Source organism: Canis aureus, chromosome 1 (genome assembly GCF_053574225.1).
Source record: "Canis aureus isolate CA01 chromosome 1, VMU_Caureus_v.1.0, whole genome shotgun sequence".
NCBI lineage: Eukaryota > Metazoa > Chordata > Mammalia > Carnivora > Canidae > Canis > Canis aureus.
Genome location: NC_135611.1, coordinates 19850269 through 19874173, shown reverse-complemented (window position 1 = coordinate 19874173; position 23905 = coordinate 19850269). Strand labels below are relative to the sequence as shown.

Here is a 23905-nt window from a genome sequence, read left to right as displayed (position 1 = left end):
TTGTTTTTTTGTTTTTTTTTAAATCACTTTTCTCCCTCGCCTTCTTGCCTTGATGAATACAATTGCACTGAGGACTTTTTGAGTTGGTTGTAGTCTCTTTCTCCTCACTTCTTCCTAGATTCAGTTTGGTAGGAAAATCTTGTGCACATATAGGTCATTCCTAACATCAAAACATCATGGCGGGTTCAGGGTATAAGACTGGATCTTCATGGAATATTCTTTTCCTTTCTCTCCTCCTCCTACTTATTTGCTTCTCTTCTTTTTCTCTTCTTCTCCAGTCCCTCTGACTCTATTTGCCCTTCCTATCTCTCCCTCCCTACTCCCCCTTGTCTCTCTGATTCTCTCTATCATATATATAATATGCTCTTCCATCCATCTTTATGTCTGGCTCTGGCTCTCTATCTCTTAGTGTGTCTGTCTTCTCTGGGTATCTCTCAGCCCCCTTTCTCTCTTTCTCTCTCTCTCTGTCTCTTCCTCTATCTCTCGCTGACTCTTTCTCAGGTCTCTCTGTCTCTCTTTTTCCAGGTTTCTTTTTTTTTCCCCTGCTCTTGACTCTCTTTGTCCCTACTTCTCCTTTTCTCATAGCATGAACCCTGGTTGAAACCAGACTCTGTAATCTGTATTGTTCTTTAAGAGAAAATTTCCTGATGTAAATGGAATGTACAACATTTACTACTGCTGACAGCCTAATGAGTGACACAGTATCAGCAGACTTCACCAAATGTGTTGGAGGGGGGAGAAAACGACCCTCTCAAATCACTGCAAACACTGAAGCAGATGAACAAAGGAAATTAAACCAGTTGCATCCAACAGACTTTGAAACACACCCACAAACCTTCCCTGCCCCCTCCTCCATCAGCAGATCTTCACACTTTTGCTAATACCAGCTGGTTCATACGCTCCAGAAGTATCACCCTCGCCAGTTACTGAAAGTGAGACTTCAAATATGGGTTAAATCCACTCTGGTCATTAGCCAGTCTTCTGTCCAATTTTTCCCCTGGATTCTCTTCACCTGGAAATTGTGCATGCTTCATACATCTATCATAGGAAAAATACTGCAGCTACTGGGACAGAGAGAGGAAGAAGGGGAAACTTGACAAATGTGGTCCAGAAATTCAGTTTTTTTCTCTGTTTTAAAAGCAAGCAAAGAAATCAGAAGGACATTACTAGTTTCAATTTAGTGGTAACAAGTAAACATGTGCTCCACAGACACAGAGAAATCTCTGATATTTGTGTGAGATCTTTTGGCAGACATGTCAAAGAATGCGAGGTTAACCAGATGATGCTCACAATCTATCCTGAGAGTTTATAACCATCTGATCTTTACTCAATAGCAAGCAGGCAGCTAGAGAAACTGAATCACAGTTATGTCTTGCCCCTCCCACATCTTGTCTTAGAGAAGCATAGACAAGATGGACCTGAACAAAATCTAAGAGGTAAAGCTTTTTGGAGGCACCTTCTTTATTGTTCTTGGGACCCCAGGATTTAAACACACACACACACACACACACACACACACACACAAATACACAGCACCTGGTGGTTGCCCAGATCCTGTCCCTCTTGCCACCCCATCCCCCAGCTTCTGGCCTCCATCCAAATAATATCCTTACAAGCTTAACATTTTCTTGGGTTCCTACCATCTCTCCTTTTTGGTGACAGATATTTATTGTTGCAATTTTATTTCTTCAAAGTCATATACTCTCTCCTCTAAGAGGTAGCCTACTTGATCTAGACTAAACCAATTCACAAGAATGGATTTATTGGGCTAATCTGTTTCTACTGTAAAAAGGCATTTATTCAATGCAATAATGAAAATCTAAGAGGACTCTAGTGGTAAGCATTTTAGGCATTATGGTTGGGTAACAGTAAAACCTTCTGAAGGCACAGTAGCTGCCTATGCTTTTTGAAAGGGCTAGTTTGGGATAAGCCTCAAGATTCTATGCCCTTCCTATTGAATTTCTCTACTTCATCATACATTGATCAAGATAGAGTGTCTCAGAGTGTGTGCTCCTGCCTACCAATCTGTCAGAGGTACATATCATTATGCACCAGAAGTTAACCATGTTCATTATACAATAGAATTTTAGTTAAAGCAGGCACATCCTAGTACCAGTTTAAAAGACTCAAGTGCTCCAATAGTTTTGTTAGAACCAGGATTTACTTGCAAAGCAGCCCTAGAACTTGGGACCCAAGACAATGTCCTATAGGGCACCAAGAAACTTTTATTTCATGCCTTTTTTAGGTGATAGCTTTAATGATTTGGACTCAAGGCTTTTTGCAACCTTTAGGAATAAGGGAGTTCAAAGCGGAGCAAAGTTAAGATAGATTAGCAAGGAGATAAATTTATTAGAGTTAAAATATTTTTAAAAAAAGAAGAAAGTACTAGGCTAATACACAGAAATGCTCATTTAATCTTTGTATCTAAAATAGAAATGATTGATTCAAACACTTAACAAATGTCCATTGATTGCCTACTATGTGCTAAACATTGTGTTGGGTAAAGGACTCCAAAAGGGAAGAATGTATACACAGCAATTTCTAATCTCATAGAGATTATTTTTGTCTAGCTGGGGAGGCAGACAACTAAGCAAATATAAGAAATGTAGTAAATCTTATAATAGAAGTGCAAAAAACTACTCAAGTCTGTACAATGACATGCCAGGGACATCTAACCAAATTCAAAAGATGGGAGTGGGAAGGTGAAGGATGATGGGAAAAGTCAAGGAAGGCCTTCAAGAATCTTTAGGAACTAAAAACATCAGTAAGTCTTAGTGTCTTGAGTTCAAGTTAGGTGTAATAGAGATATGATTAAAAAACAATTGTTAGAGAAAGAAGGGTTGTATTAGTTTGTTAAGAGTTTTGATTGTATCCTAAGGGCCACAGGAGCCACTGAAAACTTCTGAGCAAGCTAATGATGTAATCAGATGTGACTATGAGCACAATCAGAGTAAAAGAAAAGCCTGCATTTTGTAAATACAACTATTAACATATATGGAGTCCTCAAGGTTGTCAACATTTTCTCAAGAAATGTCTGGAAGGCATCAGATGCAAAAGAGCATGATCAAAGGCCATCTTGCTCAACTGCTCTACGAAACCAAATTCCCTGTTGAAGTTGCAGGGTCTGGCACCCCCTGCCTTTTGTCTTGGCAAAAGAACATGATTTAGAAGCATAGAGGCTTGTCTAGATTTGAGGAAGGTCAGATTAATCAATCTTAAAATATTCACTGTCCTGCATAGCATAAGCTACCAATCGGACCTATCTTTTTCCATCAAAGATTCAGTCAGCAAGACTTACAACTACTTAGTCCCTGGAAATGGAGCCACAGGGCAGCAGGTTACGGAGTCCTAACCCAGTTTGTGGTGATCTCACAGTTGGACAGAGTGCAATATTGACAAATGGCCCTCATATGACCATGGTCTCTGAGGGAAGGACTCACTTACAGACTTTCTAGTAGTCCTTGGCGGAGCCATGTAAGGGGGATTAGTGGCAGATAAAGCTCATCTCTCTCCCTCTCTCTCAGTGCCACCCTCTTATGAACTAGGTCTGTTAACTTCATCTGATACAACCTGTTTCACCTTGTCTAGAAGAGTGGGGGCCCAGGGTCAGAATATGCCTGTGCTTTCTGACCCCAAGGTCTTTCACACAATCGATATGCAGTCCACAACAACATTTGATAGAGCCATTGTTAATTGACTCTGTTTTCATTGTTTGTTTGATTTTATAACTAAACTAGTCTCCAAGGAGTAAACTTTCTAGTCCACCATATGTACTATACAGTTAATTATAACACACTCCCTCTCTTACCCATGGACCCTGAACATAAGGATGTTTCTAGTCTACATATGGTGAACAATACTGTTCATGCATTCTACCCTCAACGCATTTCCTAGAGCCCTCACACAGTGGACATTAATGACTTCTTTGGGCCCCTTCTGGTTTCACCAGATGAACAGAAATGAAAATAAGCAGCTGTCATACTTTAACTTAAAAAAAAAAAAAAAGAAATTCATCAAGCCTAATCCAATTTGGAGAAGTATTTGGCTTAGAGAGAAGGAATCGGCTGTACCATTGATGGCAAAAAGCTCACTTACTAATGCACCACTTCCTGACATTCAATTTGCACAATTTGTCTCTTATTATCTGGCAACTCTCAGAAGATTTTGGAAGCAGGAAAAAAGAAGGCAGAAACATAACAAGCAATAAGATTAAGAAGTGAGAATGAGGGGGGCACCAACTTGAGAGTCAGTTACCCAACTCCTAGACCATGTCTCTAGGCCCATCAATGCCTGTTGACAAGCCACTCCAACCAGATAATGGCCATAAAAGGGAACCAAATGGAAGGTTAGCCAACACACAGTAATAAAACAAAAGCCACTTTATGTTAGTTACCCGGCACTTTAGACACCAGAGAACTCATTCGAATCTAAACTTAGATGTGATATATCTGAGAATATTACCATACACCTAGACAGGGAAAATTGCATATTTTCCATCATAAAAAAAATATCAAAATGTTTTATCTGTGCTTCTGCAATTCAAAAATGACTGAAGCTGTGAACTTCAAATTTGGCAAGATTGTAGTCCTCATTAAGGAAGGGAATGAAAGCCAATTTTGAAGAAAAATGGTTTCCTATTTTTGAGTGTAGAAGGTTGAAACAATGAGTGTTGAACCTAAGATGAAGAACATTCCCTCTGCTGTTTTAGTTTCCATTTGGATAAAGATTATTAACCAGAGAATAAAACTAGGCATGTCTCTTTTTTGACTTATAAAAGAAAACATCTTTCCTGAGTCCTTCATTTCTAGCTTTCTAAATCGAAGTTCAATGTGTTTCATGAAGCTAAGATGTAAAATTAAACCACCTCACAAGCAGATAATTCATAAAATTACCGTACCTTGGCCTGTGTAGACCTGGGGTCATCTATCCCCACATATTTTTGGAGTTAAGTGGCTGGGGTACAACACGCAGGATGTGTGAGGGACTAAAAGGATACTCTTAGAGGACGTGTAGCTTTGGAATTTCCTGATTTGACTGCAAAGATTTCAGTCTTAACACTGTGTCAATATTGGTTTTAAATATATACATATTTGTTTATTGGCACACACACACATACACACAGGAATCGCATCCATAAAATGCACCCACATCTGTGGTTAAACACAGCAGCTGTTTAACAGCCCAGTATAACAATCTGAAAAAAAATTGAGACCTGAATTCAGAGTCCCACATCCAGGCTAAGCTGCAGCGGGAACCGAGGCCCTGTATGAGGAATGCTGCCGTGAGAACTCTCCAAGATTCCCCCACGTAGAACTCCTTTGCCAAATTCACAGCATGCTTCTCAAAGTTTGGATTTGATCATGAAAGACCCTAACTTTATTCCTTACTCTAATAATTGTCTTGTAATAAATACTTTGAAGACTGGCTCAAAGTAGAACCAGGGCAACTTGAAGTCTATGCAATGTGTACATTTTCTGCCCCCCCCCCCCCCCAGATCTCTGTGACATCGATGAACAAAAGAAACAAAAGTAATTCAAAGGGCCTGGCCACACGACCACAAAAGAAAAGGCCTGTCCCATGAGCAAGTGTCCCACAGGTGCCAGCACAGGAGCCAGCGCGCACTTTTTGTTAAGCAACCCCCACCATCGCACCTCCTTTGGCCTGCACTCCCTGTGTCTGATAACCTGAGTGAGAATCATCTGGGAAATTACCGAGGAAACGCACAGCAGTCTGAAATCACACCCGTAAATCATCAGGGCACACAAGAGTGGGTAATCTGGAGTGTAAGGTGCTCTGACTTCATGAATTTTCTGCCAGTGACTGAGATTTTTGGAGATCCTGCCAAGGGGTGTACAAAAGAGAGAGTATGTCACCTTCCTGTCATCTGTAAGTGCCTGATTCTCCAGATGCGGAGATGAGACATTTTTATTACAAAATGAGTTTGCAGATTTTCATTGCTGTTTTTCTCACTGAATTTCCTTTTTTCCTCTCTATGCATGTGTTTTCTTTTACTTTTTTTTTTTTTCTAATTTTGCTTTTTAACATGTGAGTTGAATCAGTGCATCTTACCCACACCCTACCACCACATTTTCCTTCCAACAGCTGCAGAATGAATTCCAATTACCCCAGCCCGGCACTCAAGGCCCTCTGTAATCTGACTGCATTCATTCATTATTCATTTATTCATACGTTCACTTATTCATTGTTTTCATTAAATTTGTATTTATTAATCATCTATTATGTCTGCATGCAATGATAGGAGTGGAAATACAAGAATAAGATATGTTATCTGCACCAAGGAACCGAGAGTCTAGCATGAAGCACACACAATAACTATTATAGAATGGAGCAATGTATGAGCACCATGGGACAATTGAGAACACTGTGCCTAATTTTGCCCTAAAGGAGATGTAAAGTGTGAGCTACGGTTCAAAGCCTGAGTAGGATTTACCAAAGTACATACAAAATGAGGTGACAAGGACTGTTGTAAGTAGGAGGAACTGTGTGATCAGTCACTGGGTGAAGAAGAAAAAGGTGAGCAGAGGGTGAGAACCCAACATAACGTTTCCATGTGGTCTTGCTGTGATAGGTGGGTCAGGGGGGTGAGGACTGAGATACAGGAGAATAGAAAGGTTGGCAACAGTCTGTCCATATAAGGCCAGGAAAGGTCTACTAGGACGTTTGGTTTGTTTCATGGTTTGGTAGACATTGATTTTAATTAAGATTCTAGATTTGGTTAATCTAGAAAGCTTCTAGTTGACTTGTATTTTTGGAAAATCACTTGAGTATGCAACATGGAAGAGGTGCCTCCATTTCCCTTATCTGCTACCACTCTGCCTTTCAAAAGCTTACTCCATTCAGCTGAGTCATGCAGCAAGTAGGAACTATTTCTCCAACCCAAGTGTGCAAGAAACAAGCCTGCCCAAATTTTAATACAAGTCCCCTTTCTCAGGAAATGCAGGGTCCTCCTCCACCTTTCCCAAGATTCTAAGTTTTTCCAGGGTGAGTGCCTGGAGAACCTAACAGTTATTATATTGTATCGGCTCTATATTTTTGTAGGGGACCTGTCCTATGCCTTTATGCTGTAAGTCCCAGACTCCAATGAAACCAATCCCTATGAACAAAATGTTACTCTTCCTTCATAAAATCTTTGTTCTCCACTGAAGGCTTTGTGCCTAATATTTTTGCAAGTCTTTTTGGCCACTACTTTGGGTAGATCACCTGGAAATCTTGTTATTTTTCAAATTCTGAGTCAAGTAAGTATGAGGTGGGGCCTGAGTTTCTGCTTTTAACAAGTTCCATGCTGTTTGTCTATGGACTTTACTTTGAGTAGCCGGGATCTGCATGTTAATTATATCCTACTTTTCCTGAGACATGTCTTCTCTATTATTAATCTAGTATTGGGGATTTTTAAAAAAATAATTTAGTTATTCATATAACTCAAAGATACTAGATCTTTGAAAAAGAATATGCTTTCCACATCCTTGTACCCTCCACATGAAGGCTAGCTACCCAGTAACTGATGGCTTATGCCAAGATTTGCTGATCTTATGGTTCATACTGTTTTTCAGCCCTTTACTGGCTGTCAGTGATCCCCAGGATTCAGTTCAAACCCCTCAGATCATATTGAAAGAGTGTGACCTGGCCCCTGTTCCCTCTGTAGCCTGATCTGCCAGGCCCCCACCTCCTGCTCTGAGCCCTGCCATCACATAAGGGAAGTTTTCTTATTCCTTGAGGGGCTCCTAGAAATGCCTGATTAGAATGCAAGAAGGTGTCTCCCCTGGGGACTCTGGAGTGTTAAGGAAAGACTGGGAAATATGTTCCATTTCTTTCATCCTTGTCTTCTAGCCTGGATCAAACGCTCTCCATAACTCAGATGCAAGCATGGCCCCTCCTGGGACCAGAGGCAATGAGAAGCTGAACCATGTAGACTGAGGATTGGGCCTCCCTTCATCCCTCAAGTTCTCATCCTCTCTTTCCCATTTTGTTTCCATCTGCGCACTGGCTACATCCAGGTTTGGTGAAGTTCTTCCATCCTCTAGTCTAACTTCTAATTACTTTTCTCTCACTACGTTTTCTAGCATGAGAACTTGGGTTGTTTTTTTTTTTTTTTTTTCTCAGAATATTCATCTGTGGCCCTTGTTTCTCCCATTAGTGTTTCTCCTAGGCCTTCAATCCTAGCTCTCTCTCCTTTTGCCCTCTGTGTTCAACTGTCCTTATGGTAATGTGGTGCATGGGGGACAGTGAACAGCCTTTCCTAAGTGGCCAAGATGTGTGCTGCGAGCTTGGCTTTTGAGTTTGTTCCTCTTGTACCAGCTCTTGTTCTATAAAATTGGATGTTATGTTTTCATGGCCTCCTCAATACCTTTTAGCATGCCTTCATCTCTTTCTTCATCTTAATTAAAGCCTGTTATGTTACATTCACATGTACAAATTAAAACAAATTTTACATACACTTCCTTTATAATTCCTGGCGATTTGCATGTGAACATGGGAGGGAGTACAATACCTGAGGATGTTACAACCTACAGCCCACTACCTACTCTCGATTCCTGCACAAGGTTTGCTGACAGGCAGTCCAAGAGGTGGGTCTCAAGGCTAGAATTCTGATAAGCTCTGCACCGTCAGGGGAATTGATCCAATCAGAGCTTGTTGAGCAGCAAAGTGACATCAGTAAAGATCTCCTCTCTTATTAGGTTGCAGATTGCTTTCCCTTAACCCATCAGAAATCTAGACTCATCTGAAACTTAAAGGAGATCCTTACCCAGCTGCTTTCTCCCCTACAGGACTTGCCTATCATGAGACTGGTGGCTTAGAGCTTGGCGTGAGGGTTTTGTCCAGATGTGGTGGGCTTCAGGCTCTCGAACATTCTTCCTTTTAAGTGGTGGATTGAAACTTACCACTGGAAGACATAGGCAAGAGTGCTTTTAAGCTCTTTAGAGGATATTAGCGTATTGCCCAAATGTCCTCTTGGACAGATTTCTGTTTTCCTTATGCATTAGATTAGCATACTAAGGCTATACTCTTTCATAAATAGTGAGGAAGAGCTGGCCCCTTTGGCAGAAATGGCCAGGTTCTGCTAAATTAGGATGCTCTGTAGGGTAACTCAGCAGACTACTCTTGTTTATAATCATAAGCCCAAAGAAATTAGACAGAACCCAAAGGAATCCATCTAATGCTGTGGTCCACTGAGCATTTTATTTTTTTTAATTTATTTTTTTATAAATTAATTTTTTATTGGTGTTCAATTTGCCAACATATAGAATAACACCCAGTGCTCATCCCGTCAAGTGCCCACCTCAGGCACTGAGCATTTTAATCAAAACAGTGAGCTTTCCTCTCCAACCGTACTGTCCCCCATGGAGACTGTTATGTCCAGTAGCAAGAAAGGTACCATTGCCATGTAGGTGTGAATACATGAGAAAGAGCTAAGTTGAACTGGAAAGTCATCAGAGATACAAATGAGAAGGTTGGTAGGTAGGTTGGTAGGAAGGTTGGCTACCTTCCCCCGGTTGGTAGCCAGGGGAAGGACAGTATGAAGAAATGCCACCATGCACCTGGAGCTCAGGCACCTGCTCTGCACTGTCACTTTGGAAATAATTTTGACAATTGTTTCAACTTTATAATAACTTTGCAATGCATTAAAAATGCCTCGTAACTCGAGGCCCCACTGCCATATAAAAATTAAAATGTATTGATCCACTGTTTCCTTTACATTTCAATTTAAGGGTGATAAAAGGAAGGAGCTGTAGTTTTCTTTATATCACTTTCCTGCAAAAGGGGGAGAAAACAAACACAGGTGCTTTAAATTTTCAAGGTGCAAACTAAATTACACGATGCCCAGGAGTGTGCAGTAGCATTTCTTTGTTTGAGCATGGAATAAAAGACAGATAATTAGGAAATTGGGAGTCTATTAATTTTCCAAATTTACTCATGCAAGAACCACTGAGCTATGGTGATATTTGCTTACCTCGTCATTATGCAAAAATATATTAGCTAATTATTTTGACTAATGCAATTAAGATATGCATATTTAGCATAAACCATACAATAGAAATGTTACAGTCAGCAATTGCTGGGTTGCGCTCATGGGTAGCAGAGAGGCAAAAGTCCCTGCTCAGTCTCCAATGGTAAGCCACAAGATTGCTACAACTCTGCCTGCACCGTTATTATTAGTTTGGTTGCAGTAATTAATTTACTTTACAGCATGACTAGGTGGCACAGCTAGCAGTGGTATTAATTTTTGTTATGAGACACCTGAAGATGTCAGCTTTTGAGCAGCAGCGTCTGCACCTTTAATTGCCTTAATCAGTAGAAATGCAGTATCTCTCTCAGAGATCCAATTAAGAACACTATTGTTATTTTTCTTCTCTCGCTAACCCTTACTAATGAACACAGGGGCTAGTGGAAGTTAAGGTGACGGCAGTAGCCAAGAGAAGCATCTTCTCCTCTTAACCTGGGAATCCCACCGAGCCCAGAGCTCCCGAAGGACAGAGTGACACTTCCACTGTATCTCCATGGGCTGTCATCCCACAGGCCCTTGCTACATGAAGTGTGAACCAGCCTGGGCCCACCTCGGACCCTCTACATCACAATCTGCATTTTAACAACGTCCCCAAGTGATGAGCTTAAGCATGAAAGTTCAAGAAATGCTGCTGGGAAGAAGGGGGCCAGAACCGGCTTGCACCTAAATGAAGGTGGAATCATGGAATCAGTGGTGTGATTTAGAGTGTGCTAGAAAGGCACCCATAGAAAAACCCATGACCTTCGGTGCCTATCACTTATTCCTTTGCATTTAGGAGCACTTCTGCCTGTGGGAGTTTCATAACACAATGCGCACGCTGTTGAGAGATTAAGGTTTTTCTCAACTCTCATTTTACACCGTGCCAGCTTAGATGCTGGAAAAGAGAAATAAGGAAGACGCTGAAGAGAAAGACCAAGGAGGGAAAAGGGTTGGAGAAAGAGTATAATGAAGATGATCTTCTATCTCACAGTTGTGTCACAGGGCTGGTCCCCACACTGCTTTCTCTCCGGGCTCCAGCACGAACTTGTCCAAGGATGTCACCCAGGTCCTTTTAACAGTGCTGTGTCTCATGACATGTGTCCTTCAAACTCCATGTTAGTGCTGGATCCTTCTCCCCTTTTTGGTTCTTTCTCCTTTTGTCTTTACTCAGGAAGACTGATAGGGTCAGGTGACAGCCTTTGCATTATTCAGATTTCAACTCTCCAGAACTTTCCTCTCTGGCTTACTTATCTGGACCAGCTCTCTGCTCTCTATTCACCCATATTTCATGCATCTGATCCTTCAGGAAAAAACCATGGAGACCTTTTGTTCCCACTCCTGGCCACAAACTGGCCCTTCAGGTTACACACAGTGCATCTGAAATCTAGCCCCTTTTACCTATATCCTCAGTTTTATGTCCAGTTACTAAAATTTCATGTCTGCAGAATCAAGTTCTGTTTATTGTCACCTTACTACCTTTTAATATTATCTAGGCCAGCCCAGTTTAGTAATCAGGCCGTTAACAACAGTAAAAGAACCCCTTTGCTAGTAAAAGTAGCGGAACCAATGAGAATAGAAGCACTCAAACTTCCGGAAGCAGCCGCCTCCTCCCACGCAAAAATTTCATGTTGAAGTCCTAATCCCCATTACCTCAGAATGTGAGCACATTTGAAGATAGGGCCTTTACAGATGTAATTTGGGTAAAAGGAAGTCAGTAGGATGGGCCCTAATCCAGTATCACTTGTGCCCTTATAAGAAGAGATAATTTGGACACAGACACACACAGAGGTGAGATGACACGAAGACACAGGAAGGAGATGGGCATCTACAAGCCGAGGAGCGAGGCCTGGACCGGAGCCTTCCTTCAAAGCCCTCAAAAGGAAACAACCGGGCTTGACACCATCAGATTTTTAGCCTCCAGGACCGTGAGACAACAAATTTCTGTTGTTTAAGCCACCCATCTGTGGTACTTTGTTATGGCAGCCCAAGGAAACAAATACAGCTCCTTCAAACAAACAAACAAAACAAAACAAAACAAAACCAGAATTTTTGTTCACGTATTTATCCCCTACAACATCAAACATTACAGTGTCCCATAGTAGGTATTCTACAAACACTCACTGAGTGAATGAACAGATGAAGGAATGGCTGCACACATGAATGAATGATTGAAAGAACTATCCCCAGGTCCTGAAAATAAGACACGTCTCCCTTTCTTGGGCCTAATGACTCTGCAGAACTCGTATGATATATGCCTTCCATCCCAAGGAGAAACAAAAGCTGAACCCTGAACAAATCCCCTAGAGAAAAACTGTTAGCTTTGGGGTCCCTCTTCCCAGCCACAAGGGGCTTTTTGTTTATTCTTCAAGGAGTCTCCTGCATCCCAAGGAGCATGAGTCAGCCGGGTGGCAAACATATTTGTTTTCACATATTAGTCATATATTTGATAGAGTGTATAGCAAATGTATGTGATAACATAAAATATATTTTAAAATTACAAATTTGGACAGCTGTCATGACATTTGAAAGAGTACATTAAAAACGTTTCTATATCCATTTTTAAATGCCATGCTGAATGGCTAAATTTGTCAGCCTTTCCACATATTTTATATTTGCTTGTTTATTTTGATTCTTAACAAGGAGCTCACTAGGTGAATTCTGGGCAATTGGTCAATATTAATGAGAATGCCACTTTGTAAAAGCTAAGTAAAAGCTAAGTAAAAAAAGCTAAGTAAAAAGCTAAGATGAACTTAGACTCACCAGCCAGTGAATCCTACTTCAACAGCTTACCTTGAGCAAAATAGGCAAGAAATGATTAGGAACTAAGTGGGAGATTTAACAAACAGGGGTGGCAGGACAACAGGAAAGTAAGACTTGGGGCTTAGGAACTAGCACTTCAAACATTGTGTACTTGGGCTGAAGTTGACACCATGTCACATGTGCCCCAACCAATGCAGAGACAGTTGCTCTACTTCTGTGAATTTTTGCCATCAGGGAACATAAACCTAGAGCAAGAAAACCCAAAAATACAAATTAAAAAAAAGCTCCCCACATTTTCAATTATGACTTCTTAAGAACACTACACAAGCCAAATTAAGCATGTCAAGAGGCCAGATGTGGCCTGTGGGCTGCCACTCTGCACACTTTATGCTACTCCATGTTCGAAAATGCTGGAAATTGGGCCAAAGGACTTTCAGACCACACTGGATTCTCATCACACACCTTCTCAAAGGAATTTGGCTTTGGGATTACCTTGTATGTGAACCTACATTATAGGTTTATTTTATCTATTATACGTATTCTTAATATATTCCGTGAAATTCCCATAGTGTGAGAGACATTGACACAGATAACCCAATGCATTGTAAGGCTTTTTTATTGTTGATTTTTATTGGCAATTACTACAAGATTTTATTTAGGTTGAATTAAAATATTAAAATTGGCTTGCTTTGTCTGAATGTCTAGGAGCTAAGAGTAAGGAGTGGAGGCCTACATGTGTGATGGTGGCAGAAGGAAGATTGCCCAGAACCCAAAATTTGCCTCGGATCACCAAGTGTCAACTGTACTGTGACAACGTTAAGTTGTCCTTTGGAATTGAGCTAATCCTTAAACTGTGTGCATATCCAAAACATTAGCTATCTGCTGTCAGGCCTTTATGTGCCACATGCTGAGTTAATTAACACAGAGACGCTTGATACTGGAACCCTCCAGAGGGGAAAACAGAAAGAGGCCCAGGCCTGAGAACAGACAGAGACCTCGGGGGGATGGAAAACACAGGGGTCTGTTCAGTTTTTATTTCTTTTTGCACTTGTGATACAAGGTCAATGGGTTAGTCAACCCCATTTCTGTTCCATTGTCTGCTGTAACTCCCAGGAAGAACCTTCTTCGAATAATGAAGCCTCACTGCATTCCAAAAATTCAACATCCAGATTCCTGATACTTTTGCTATGATGGTCATCGAGAAAAGTTCCCCAGAAAACTGGCTTGACCCTACAGACAGCAGCAATCTCCGTGGAGCCACCACAACACAGGGCATTTATCTCTGCTCACAGTTTCATCCTCGTAAATGTATTTGTATATAAATGTATTTATATACGTGAATGGAAAACATGCCCAAATTTTACATTTTTACACTGTGGCAAATGATGTACACACAGATATCTCTCTTCTTTTGTAGTTTTAGGGACTCGTTGATAGAGAAAGCCATTCTATCATTGCCTACCTCTAGAATGTAGGATGGTAGTGTGTGTCTCTGAGGCCCATGCCTAGAAGTCATGGCACACCTTTCGAGGGAAGGCCTGTGACAATCGATGGAAAATATTCTAATAACACTGTGAGGGCCAAGGAACTTCTTCTGGACTAGACAGTAGCAATGGGGATGGAGAAGAAAGGAACAGAAAGGGAGATGCTGAAAGAGGAAGAAATAAGACTTGAAAAGTAAATACAGTTGACCCTTAAACACAATGGGTTTAAACTGTGCAGGTCCACTTATGTGTGGATTTTTCACAGTACAGTAATAGAAATGTATTTTTTCTTGATAACATTTTCTTTCCTCTGGCTTACTTTATTGTAGAAATACAGTATATAATACATAAACATACAAAATACATGTTAATCGACAGTTTATGTTATCAACAAGGCTTCTGGGCCACAGTGGATTAGTAGTAGTTAAGTTTTTTGGGGGGGTTAGAAGTTTAGAAGTTATAGGTTCATTTCCAACTGCATGAGGATTGGCACCCCTACCCACTGCATTATTCAAGGGTCAACTGCATAATGTCAGTATATCGTGCAGGTTTCGAGTATGAATGCTGAGGAAGCCGATGCAGGGAAGAAAGGAGGCTAGAGAAGCTGGTAAAGAGGAGGTTGTCTAGCATGGAGGCCAGTCACCAGCTGGAGAATAAGACAGACTTGACTCTTAGACACATGACCCCAGGAATTGCTGTTAACTCTCTGAGCTGTAGTTAACTCAGCTATGCATTAGGAATGACAACATCTTCATACGGTCGTCATAAGGCTGAAAATAGAAAATGTACATCTCAGAGATAGTAGAGCACAACATTTAAAAGCATGGATTCTGGATCAGACACATTCTTTCCCCATTAAGGTTATCTCCTTGATAATCTTGTAGCCTTGGGGAAGGTATTTAAGGACTCCAAACCTCTCTTCCCCCGTGTGTATAATTAAAATGATAATAATAGTACTTGCCTCATTAGTTTGTTGTGGGGATTAAAAAAGGCAATATATGTAAACCAGTGCTGACATATAGTAACCGCTGAATGTGTATTAGCTACTACTAGGTAGGGTGCTTAGCACAGTACCAGGAACAAAACAAAAGTTCAACTAACAATATCTATGATGATGCTGATGGTAATACGTAGAGATGTGTTCAAATAGCGCTGTAATGGAACACTAGTAAGGAAAAAACACTCAACAGAGATAGAGAAATGAGAAAAGAGCCACAGAACAACAATGACAACCAAAGTTCCACTCTACCCAGAGGGAGAACACAAGAGACCTCCCTGGCTCATGAGACATAGGCCAGATTGGATCATCATGGTTGTGTCCATCACCCTTGGCCTTGGCAATTCTCAAACACAGGCTACAGAGCAGGGTTCACAGAAGCACATCAAAGCACCACAGTACAATGTTGGAGAAGCATCTCAACTGTACCGACATCTGGCCCACCAGACATCATGGTGCTTGTCTCCCCTTAGCCTTTCCTACATCTCACCCCACAACACCCCCACTACTGCTGCCGCCATCATTTTGGCTAATTTTGCATTAGCCATGTGGACTGTCGGATGGTTTCTGCTGTATTTTGTTGCCCTTTCAAATATTTCTTAAATAGAAGATTGTACCATCTGGTGGACAATCTGCCTGTGTGCTATCTCACCTATCACAGCATGGATCCCACTCCTATTAGGGAAGGAGTGAGGAAGAGAGAAGCCGCCTGCTAGCATATTGCCTCTGGCCGCCTGCAGCCCCATTGTCACTGGTCTGCTCCCTCTTTCCCAATGGCCTGGTTCTGCATGCACAGCAGTCAGTTTCTGTGTGCTGAGCAGATGTTTCTCCCACTCACTCCATGGCCAGGCTATTACTCATGGGGCTTCAGGTAGCAGATGTCTCCATAGATAGACCTCTCAGACCTGTGCTGACATTTTACCTACATAAGCACCAAATGGTGGTGTAGCTACACTTAATAAGTGGGAAAGAGAGTGGCTAAGGGCTTCGTTTAACTCCACACACACACAAAAAAAAACTTTGCCAAGTAAAAAAAAAATTGATTTATGGTCCTCAGAATATTAATATTCTAAAGAAGGAGGGCATCCACAAATAAACTGAGATATATATATATATATATATATATATATATATATATATATATATATATCACATACCCATGGACCTTGACAGAGGCTCATGGCATACGTGTTTACTTTTTATTCTGTTCCAGGGAATAACAGTTGCACCTGGGGAGAAATGAAGAGTTGATGTTTGGGGTTTAGAGGATGACACTATTGGGATCCCTGGGGGGCTCAGCGGTTGGGCACCTGCCTTCAGCCCAGGGCATGATCCTGGAGTCCTGGGATGGAGTCCTGCATCGGGCTCCCTGTGTGGAGCCTGCTTCTCCCTCTGCCTGTGTCTCTGCCTTTCTCTCTCTGTGTGTCTCTCATGAATAAATAAATAAACTCTTAAAAAAAAGAAGAAGAAGAAGAAGATGGCACTATTAATGGTAGCATCAAGACTTGAAAACATTCTCTGGTAAACTTTGTTTGATGGAACAACAGCAACTTTCCTGATTTGTTTTCCATCTGGGGGTGAGCAATGTGGTCTCAATGAGGCCCATGGAAGAATTCCAAATGATTGTCAAGTATGGCAGTTGTCCAGTTGTCAAGAATGGGAAATCTAGAACCAAATTGCTTGGGGTTGGACCCAGACTCTACCTTCTACTAGATGGGTGACCTTGGGAAAAGTATATAACCTCAATTTTCTCATCTGTATAAGAGGTATAATAATACTACTCTACTTCATAGAGTTGTTTGATTCGAAAACCCTTATAGCACTTCCTGTTTGCCAGACATTCCCTTAAACACTTCACAAGTCAGCCAAAAATAGCTCCCCCTTTTTCCTAATGGAATCACGGCATAACACCAGTACCCATTTTGAACATGTGTTACTACCTGCACCTCACTACCCATGTGGTCAGATGGTCAATGTCACATACTCCCAGACTGAGAAGCCTCAGGATGGACTCTCTTTCCTCCCATGACATAGATAAAGGCTGTACTCCATGACTGCTACTGCCTCTCCTTTATTGTTTGAGCCAAGGCAGGATAGGAGTAATTTGCAATATCAGCAGGTAAAAACTGTCTACATCATACCAATTTAAAATGGCATCTCCCAAGTCACCTAATGCAATTTCTCCCAATATCCCACTAAAATACACATGAAATACTCAATAAAAGGAAAACTCACTACAAAACCAAAAGTAAAACTCAGCAGATGACCTGTGGTGAGAATTCTAATTCTACTAATTATGGATTTCTACTAATTAAAGACTGATGGAACTGGAAATAGAAAAACCATTAGTGTCTGCCATATTGGTCTCATGAACTGGATAGAGCAGCCAAAAGTAGATCTGAAAATTCTTCATTTTCCCCCAGTACCTTCTCTCTCTTGCCTACCCACCCATAACCAAAAACAATGGTGGCTATTTCTCTCACTGCACAGGTGGTGTTTGACATAATAATTTGAGCTAACATTTATCGATTAGTAACTTTGTGGCAGGCACTCTGCCAAGCATTTCACATATGTTAATGGAATTAATATCCACAACAACCTATTAGAGTAGATGCTTCATTCTTACCCTCATTTCAAAGTCAAGGAAACAAAGGCCTGGGGAAGTGAAGTGACTTTATCAGGGTCTTGCAGCTAATAAATGGAAAATCAGAATTTGAAGCCGAGCAGTCTAGCTGTAGAACTTGGGTTTCAAATCGCTATACATGACTCAGTTATTCCAATCATTCCTCATATTTCAATACCCAAACAGAGAATAAACATTTTTTTAAAATTATATAAGAAAGCACATAGAACTTGTGATGCAAATTGCATTATGAAAAGCATAGCCCCTACAAGTAAAGGAATATGGACAATGGAGGGAATACAAATAGTCTAGGTTTTAGCACATGCTTGCAAGTCTACATTTTCCTCTACTCCATGGGTTCAGAGGGCAAGAGAACTGGGTTACAAGAGTAGAGGAAAGTCTCTCTTTGGCCCATCAAAGCTTCTCTTGATGGAGAGGAGTGGAGCCTGAGCTGAGAGGTATAAACATCAAACTGCCCTCCTACTTACATTTCAGTCAGCAGTAGACGACAAGTAGAATCAGGACAAAATCCACAAGCTTTTTTGTTTGGCAAATGGTCAGTCTGAGCTGATGTGGCCTTCTTTAAGATTCAGTAAAAATTATACGTACATACATATGAAAGAAAATATGGAAGATTAAAGAAATGGACATTGGGCTGTCCTGGGGGCTCAGCGGTTTAGTGCTGCCTTCGGCCTAGGGCGTGATCCTGGAGTACCAGGATCCAGTCTCATGTCAGGCTCCCTGCGTGCAGCCTGCTTCTCCCTCTGCCTGTGTTTCTGCATCTCTGTCTCTCTGTCTCTGTCTCTGTCTCTCTCTCTCTCTCTGTGTCTCTCATGAATAAATAAATAAAATATTTTTAAAAAGAAAAAGAAATGGGCAGTATCCTAAAGACTAAGAGGAAAATGTGAAGATGATTTACTATAAGGGCAAGAAAAAAAATAGAAAACTCTTCAATATTTTTGATAGAATTGGAAAAATTATGGTATCTATGAAACAGCGGAGAAATCTAGAATAAACTGACATGACAATTGAGCTGGACCCTTGAGGAAGAATTGGAAGAAAGTTAAGTTTGCAATGGCAAAATAAAATCCAATTTAGAGAGAAGAGAGAGCAGATCCAACAATGTCAAAAATAAAAGCAGTAATGAGGAGGACAAACCAGAAAATTTGTTTTCACTGCAAATAAAAGGCATAAAGATAAAAATGATGAGAGATAATATGATTATTGGGCAAAACATATAGCTAGAACTTAGGAATATAGATATTGCATGAAAATAAGAGAAAAAAAAATGAACCAATGCCAAAGAAATAAGAAAAGATAGAATTAAAGAAAAATTTTCAGGACTAAGTTTGATGCTAAAGAGGCTAATCTAGTCCAAAAAAAAGAACTTAAAAAGTGATTGAGCATCAGAGAAAGAGAGAGATGAGAGATGAAGAATAAGAGACAGTGAAACTAGGAGAAAGTGAGATCCAAAGAAAGTGAAAGAGGACACAGGACAAAAATGTGTAATTACAATCAATCAGTCATTCAAGCATCAAGCATCCCCACAGAAGAACGAGGCTGCTCCCCGTGGTGGACCTTGTGTGCCTGCACACCTGCTCTCATCCCTAGTACATCAGCATGGGCAGCCTGACCACTGAACTGCCAACCCCTGGGATTCTCCTCCAGTCTTTTTCTGACCCTGCCCTTCTCTGCTCTTGCAGAGGTCTTCAAGTCTGGGGAATCAGTCACTTCTGAAAGCTGTGTTCAAGCAGTAAGAGACAGGATTTGGTGACTAAGTACCCCAGGTTCCTCACTTCTCTGAGAGGGTAACTTTGGGAAATGTGTTTTTCACTGACTTCCACAATTAATGCAGCACAATTAAGCTCCCAGTGTATACAGTGGTATCTGTCTTGCTAACCCACTCTAAGACATGCCCTTTGTCTGTCTTGCATCTCCACCCTCCCTCCTTCACCTGTCAAATGAACTCGCATTTGAATCCTTGCCTCCAAGTTTATCACTGAGGGAACTCAAAACCCATCGGCAATGATAAACTAAAAATTAGGCCAGATTGCTTTCAAATACTGAATATCAGAAAACCATGGTACCAAGTTTATCCAGATTTAAAACAAGTGATCTGGGGCCCATGAATTTAAAGCTCAGCCAAGTTGTCATTCATATGACAATTATAGACTTTCCCAACTAGGCAAGAGCTCAGAAAACTCTCTTCTTTCAAGTATTAGTTGAAGACTACCTCTAGCTTTTAAAGGGAGGGATCAAGGAAACTCTAGAATGGAGAATTTGTGACGTTTGCTGGTTTCCTAGCCCTATCCAGACACCCTTCTCACAGGTCACATTTTGACTACTACTCTCTTCTCTGGACGATTTTTTAGAATCAGTTTCCTTGTGTTTCATGTGTTTGAAGTTTCAAACATATTATTATTATTCAAAGAATGACTTCCATAATGGAATTTCTAGTTTGGGCAGGTGGTGATAGTAATAAAAGTAACCAACACCTATCAAATGCTCACTAGGAGTTAGGCACTGAGCAATATCTCATTTAATTTCACAATAATCTAATGAGGTATGTACTGGCATTATCCTAAAAGAAGAAACTGAGTCACAGAGAGGCTAACTTCCTCGAGATGGCATAGCCTGTAAGCGGTTGTGTGGATTCAGAACCTGTAGCCTGACTCCAGAGTTCTCTCTCTGAATCACTCTGTTTGCCCTTTATGGTCTTTCATGGGAATTCCCGAATCTAAGCCTCAATGTACTCCCCCTCTAACTCTGTCATGGGCCATTAGGAAAGAGGACTGTCAGAGGGATCAGAGGATGTTGCCAGGTGTTTTCCCTTCATCTTTCATTTAAATGGGTTTCAGCAAAATGAGGCGGATACTTGCTTTGACTAGAAAGATGATCCTATGCAGATTTATAAGCTATTTTCAAGACCAACCTCAAAATGGCCATCAGACTGATGAGTTGCTCACATTCTAGAGCAGTATTTTCCCATAAAGCTTTCTGTGATTGCAAGAAAGTCCAAATGTGTCCTATCCAATATGATATACTTGAAATGTGGCTGGTGAGGCTGCAGAAATGAGTTTTTAATTTTATGTAAGTTTAGTTGAGGATAAGGATTTAAATGTAAGCAGCCCCATGTGGCTGATGACTACCACACTGCCCCCATGGAGGAGAAAGTGAGATCCAAAGAAAGCTCTAGAATCAGGAAGGGCTTCCAGGCTCCTGTCTCTAGCATCCTCCATTTGCATGGAACCAACTAGAGAAATTCCGCTTTAACAAAACTTGGGGCTGAAAAGTTGTTCCAACAAGCCAAAAGAGATGACACGCCCCCTCTAGAGCGTTTATGGCTCTTAAGGAGGCACACACACTCCTGACTCACCAACTTTGGTGACTTCACTCCAAAAATGCTGCTGCTGTTGCTGGCGATCTGAAATCTCTGGAAATGCTCTCAATGCAATGGTTTCCAAACCACATTCTTTACTCTTGAGTTTGCCACGGTGCTTCAGAGATTCTGCAAACATTTAATTAGGGTTGCGTTTGTAAATATGTTTAACCACTCTTAAACAGTAATTTAAAACACTCAAGTGATCTGAACAAATGTGAGATCACTCAGTGTAACCTGGTACTATCAGGTTGACTTGTTTTTCTGCCAACTTTGTGATCCTGCCTCTGCAATCATCTCCTAGGAAATGGGGAATGTTCCGAGGTCACAAAGGAAATGTAATAAAAAAACAAAAATCTTACCATATCTCTCTACTTAAATGTCTGAATCAAAATTGCCTCCCTACTCTGTAACCAAAAGAAAAAAAAATTCATAAATAAGCAGAGTAGAATTAGGAAGTTGAGGCTGTTATAATGGCAAGAGTTACCCCTAATCCCCAATTTCAATTTTTTGCATTCAACCAAATAGCGTCAGAATTCTCTTTGAAAAAAAAAAAAAAAGGAATTCTCTTTGAGCGCCTTTAAAATAAATAAAGGTTAAAATCACAGATGCATAAATTAGTAAATTGCAATATAAGCTTAAGGTACTCAAATGTTCCTTTTGCTGCTTTGCATACTTAAATGCCAAGTAATGCTTCCTTTGGGAAAGAAAATATTTCACTGCTTCAGAAAAAAAGTTTGACCCTCACCGCATAGAATAATGAAGTGTCCAGCAAGGTGTAGGGTGACCTTATGCCTCCAACTAAGTGTTCTTTCCACTCATCGCCCTTGAGGTAGGTCTGTGCTACTTACGCTAGGATAGAGAGAAAAGTGACAACACGTTACATTTGAACCTGCCACCAGGAGAGAGGCCAAGTGAGGATACTCAGCATCTTCTAGTCAATGTGCTCGAAACCAAGCAGAGAGGATTTTACTTGACCTTACAAAGAATCATCCTGAGTGTGGTCACCCCGCACCTTTATCTTTATGAGGGGTGCTTGCTCATTACCTGCAGACCCTGATGAACCGCAAATCCAACCTTGAGGACGTTGAACCCAGAAGCCTGGGAGTAGTCGCTAGGGCTTTAACCACGTCTGTCGCGTGCTTTCTCTCTCATCCAGCTTATTTCGACTTCCTTACCTTTAGAACTAATTTTCCTCCCGAGACCATACACAATTTCAGTGCCTGCCTGCCTTTTTAAATTGATGAATGGCTGTGACAATTGCTGTTGCATTTTTAAACATACACAAAAAGTGAGGCCAACAACATTAAGACTGCAGTTGGATTTCAATATTTTAAAGAACACACATTCCAACCGGGACTTCATTTGGTGAATGTCTGTGGCAATCAAGAACAGTGGGGAAAATGCCTTCGCATAAAGGACTTGAGGGGAAGCATCCAGAATGACGCAGGAGAGACCCCCCCCAGGAGGGGAATGTACTAAACTATGGTTCATCAGTGTGAGTGAACCCTCCAACAGGCTGATTTCTTCTGCTTATTTGATCCTTGTCCACACTTGCTTATTGTGGGATAATTTCTCTAACCACCTTTTCTCCCACAACACCCTGGAAAAAAAATAAAAGGGAAAAAAAAGGCTGCTTTATTTTACAGCTAATTTGCTGTAAGCACATAGCCCAGCTGCTCACAATGAAGTAAGGGAGGAAATGAGAACAGAGGGAACCTTCTAATGAAGGAGGGTGGGGGAGCAGTAAGGAGATGGAAGAGGCTAGATGCTATTTGTATGATTAAAGACAAGCAAAAAACAGCAGTAAGCAGATATGTTCGTCTTGAGCCCAAGAACAGAGAAATAAAAGATAAAAAAAAAAATACTGAAGGGCAAATAATTTGTTCGAGCTGGTATTTTAACTGGCCAAAAAAAAATCTGTCTCTTCTTTTCATTATACAAAATCGTATTTTGGATTTTGCTCTTGAGCATGTGTTACCATTGGCCCATTATTAGTAGACAAGGAATAATCCTAAAAACGAAAGTTAAGAAATTTGCAATTCTATAAGAAATTGTTCAGAGAGGTGGGTTTATTGATTAAATAGGAAAAGATTTTGATGAATCAATTTGAGGATCATTGGGAAAAAGACATCCTAAAGTGAGATAGCAGATTGCGTACTTGTAATCTCGATCTTACAAAGTACTTCCTTTTAAAAATAGGAAAGATCACCTTCTTTATTGCATGGTCTCCTTTCTGCCGACTCAGCACACACACACACACACACCCCTTAGCAAAACCTCCGTTAACTCTTTCTCCTGGGGGCCACGTCAAAATGAGGTACATTTTATACTTTTGTACTTTTTCAAACTGCAGAATGAGATATTCATATGGAAATGAGGAATTTCCTGAAGTTTCAGCTTTTATAATGTAACCCATTTGGGGCAGGGGCAGGGGGGCAGCTTATGAGCTAGAAGAGAAAATAAATAGGTTTTAATATTTAGCTTTAAATAAATGTATTGAATTGGTCTGTATGAAAATAGTGCCAAAATAATTAATTTGAGCCTGGCCTTCTCATTTGTCAGGGAGAACAGGTTGCTGTAGTCCAAGGCTGCTGTGAAATGGTAAAAGAATCAGCCCAGCATCCCTGAAAATCTCAGGGCTCCTCTCTCTAGGTCT

The 23905-nt window shown here is 40.8% G+C and overlaps 1 long non-coding RNA gene across 1 annotated transcript in view; it reads right to left on the bottom strand.

Annotated features, from left to right (window-relative positions):
* Positions 1 to 23905, bottom strand: part of LOC144280967 (uncharacterized) — a 41572-nt gene that overhangs the window by 8500 nt on the left and 9167 nt on the right. The window contains exon 2 of the long non-coding RNA XR_013349437.1: positions 21244 to 21375. This is a non-coding gene — a long non-coding RNA (uncharacterized LOC144280967). The remainder of the gene's footprint in view (positions 1 to 21243; positions 21376 to 23905) is intronic.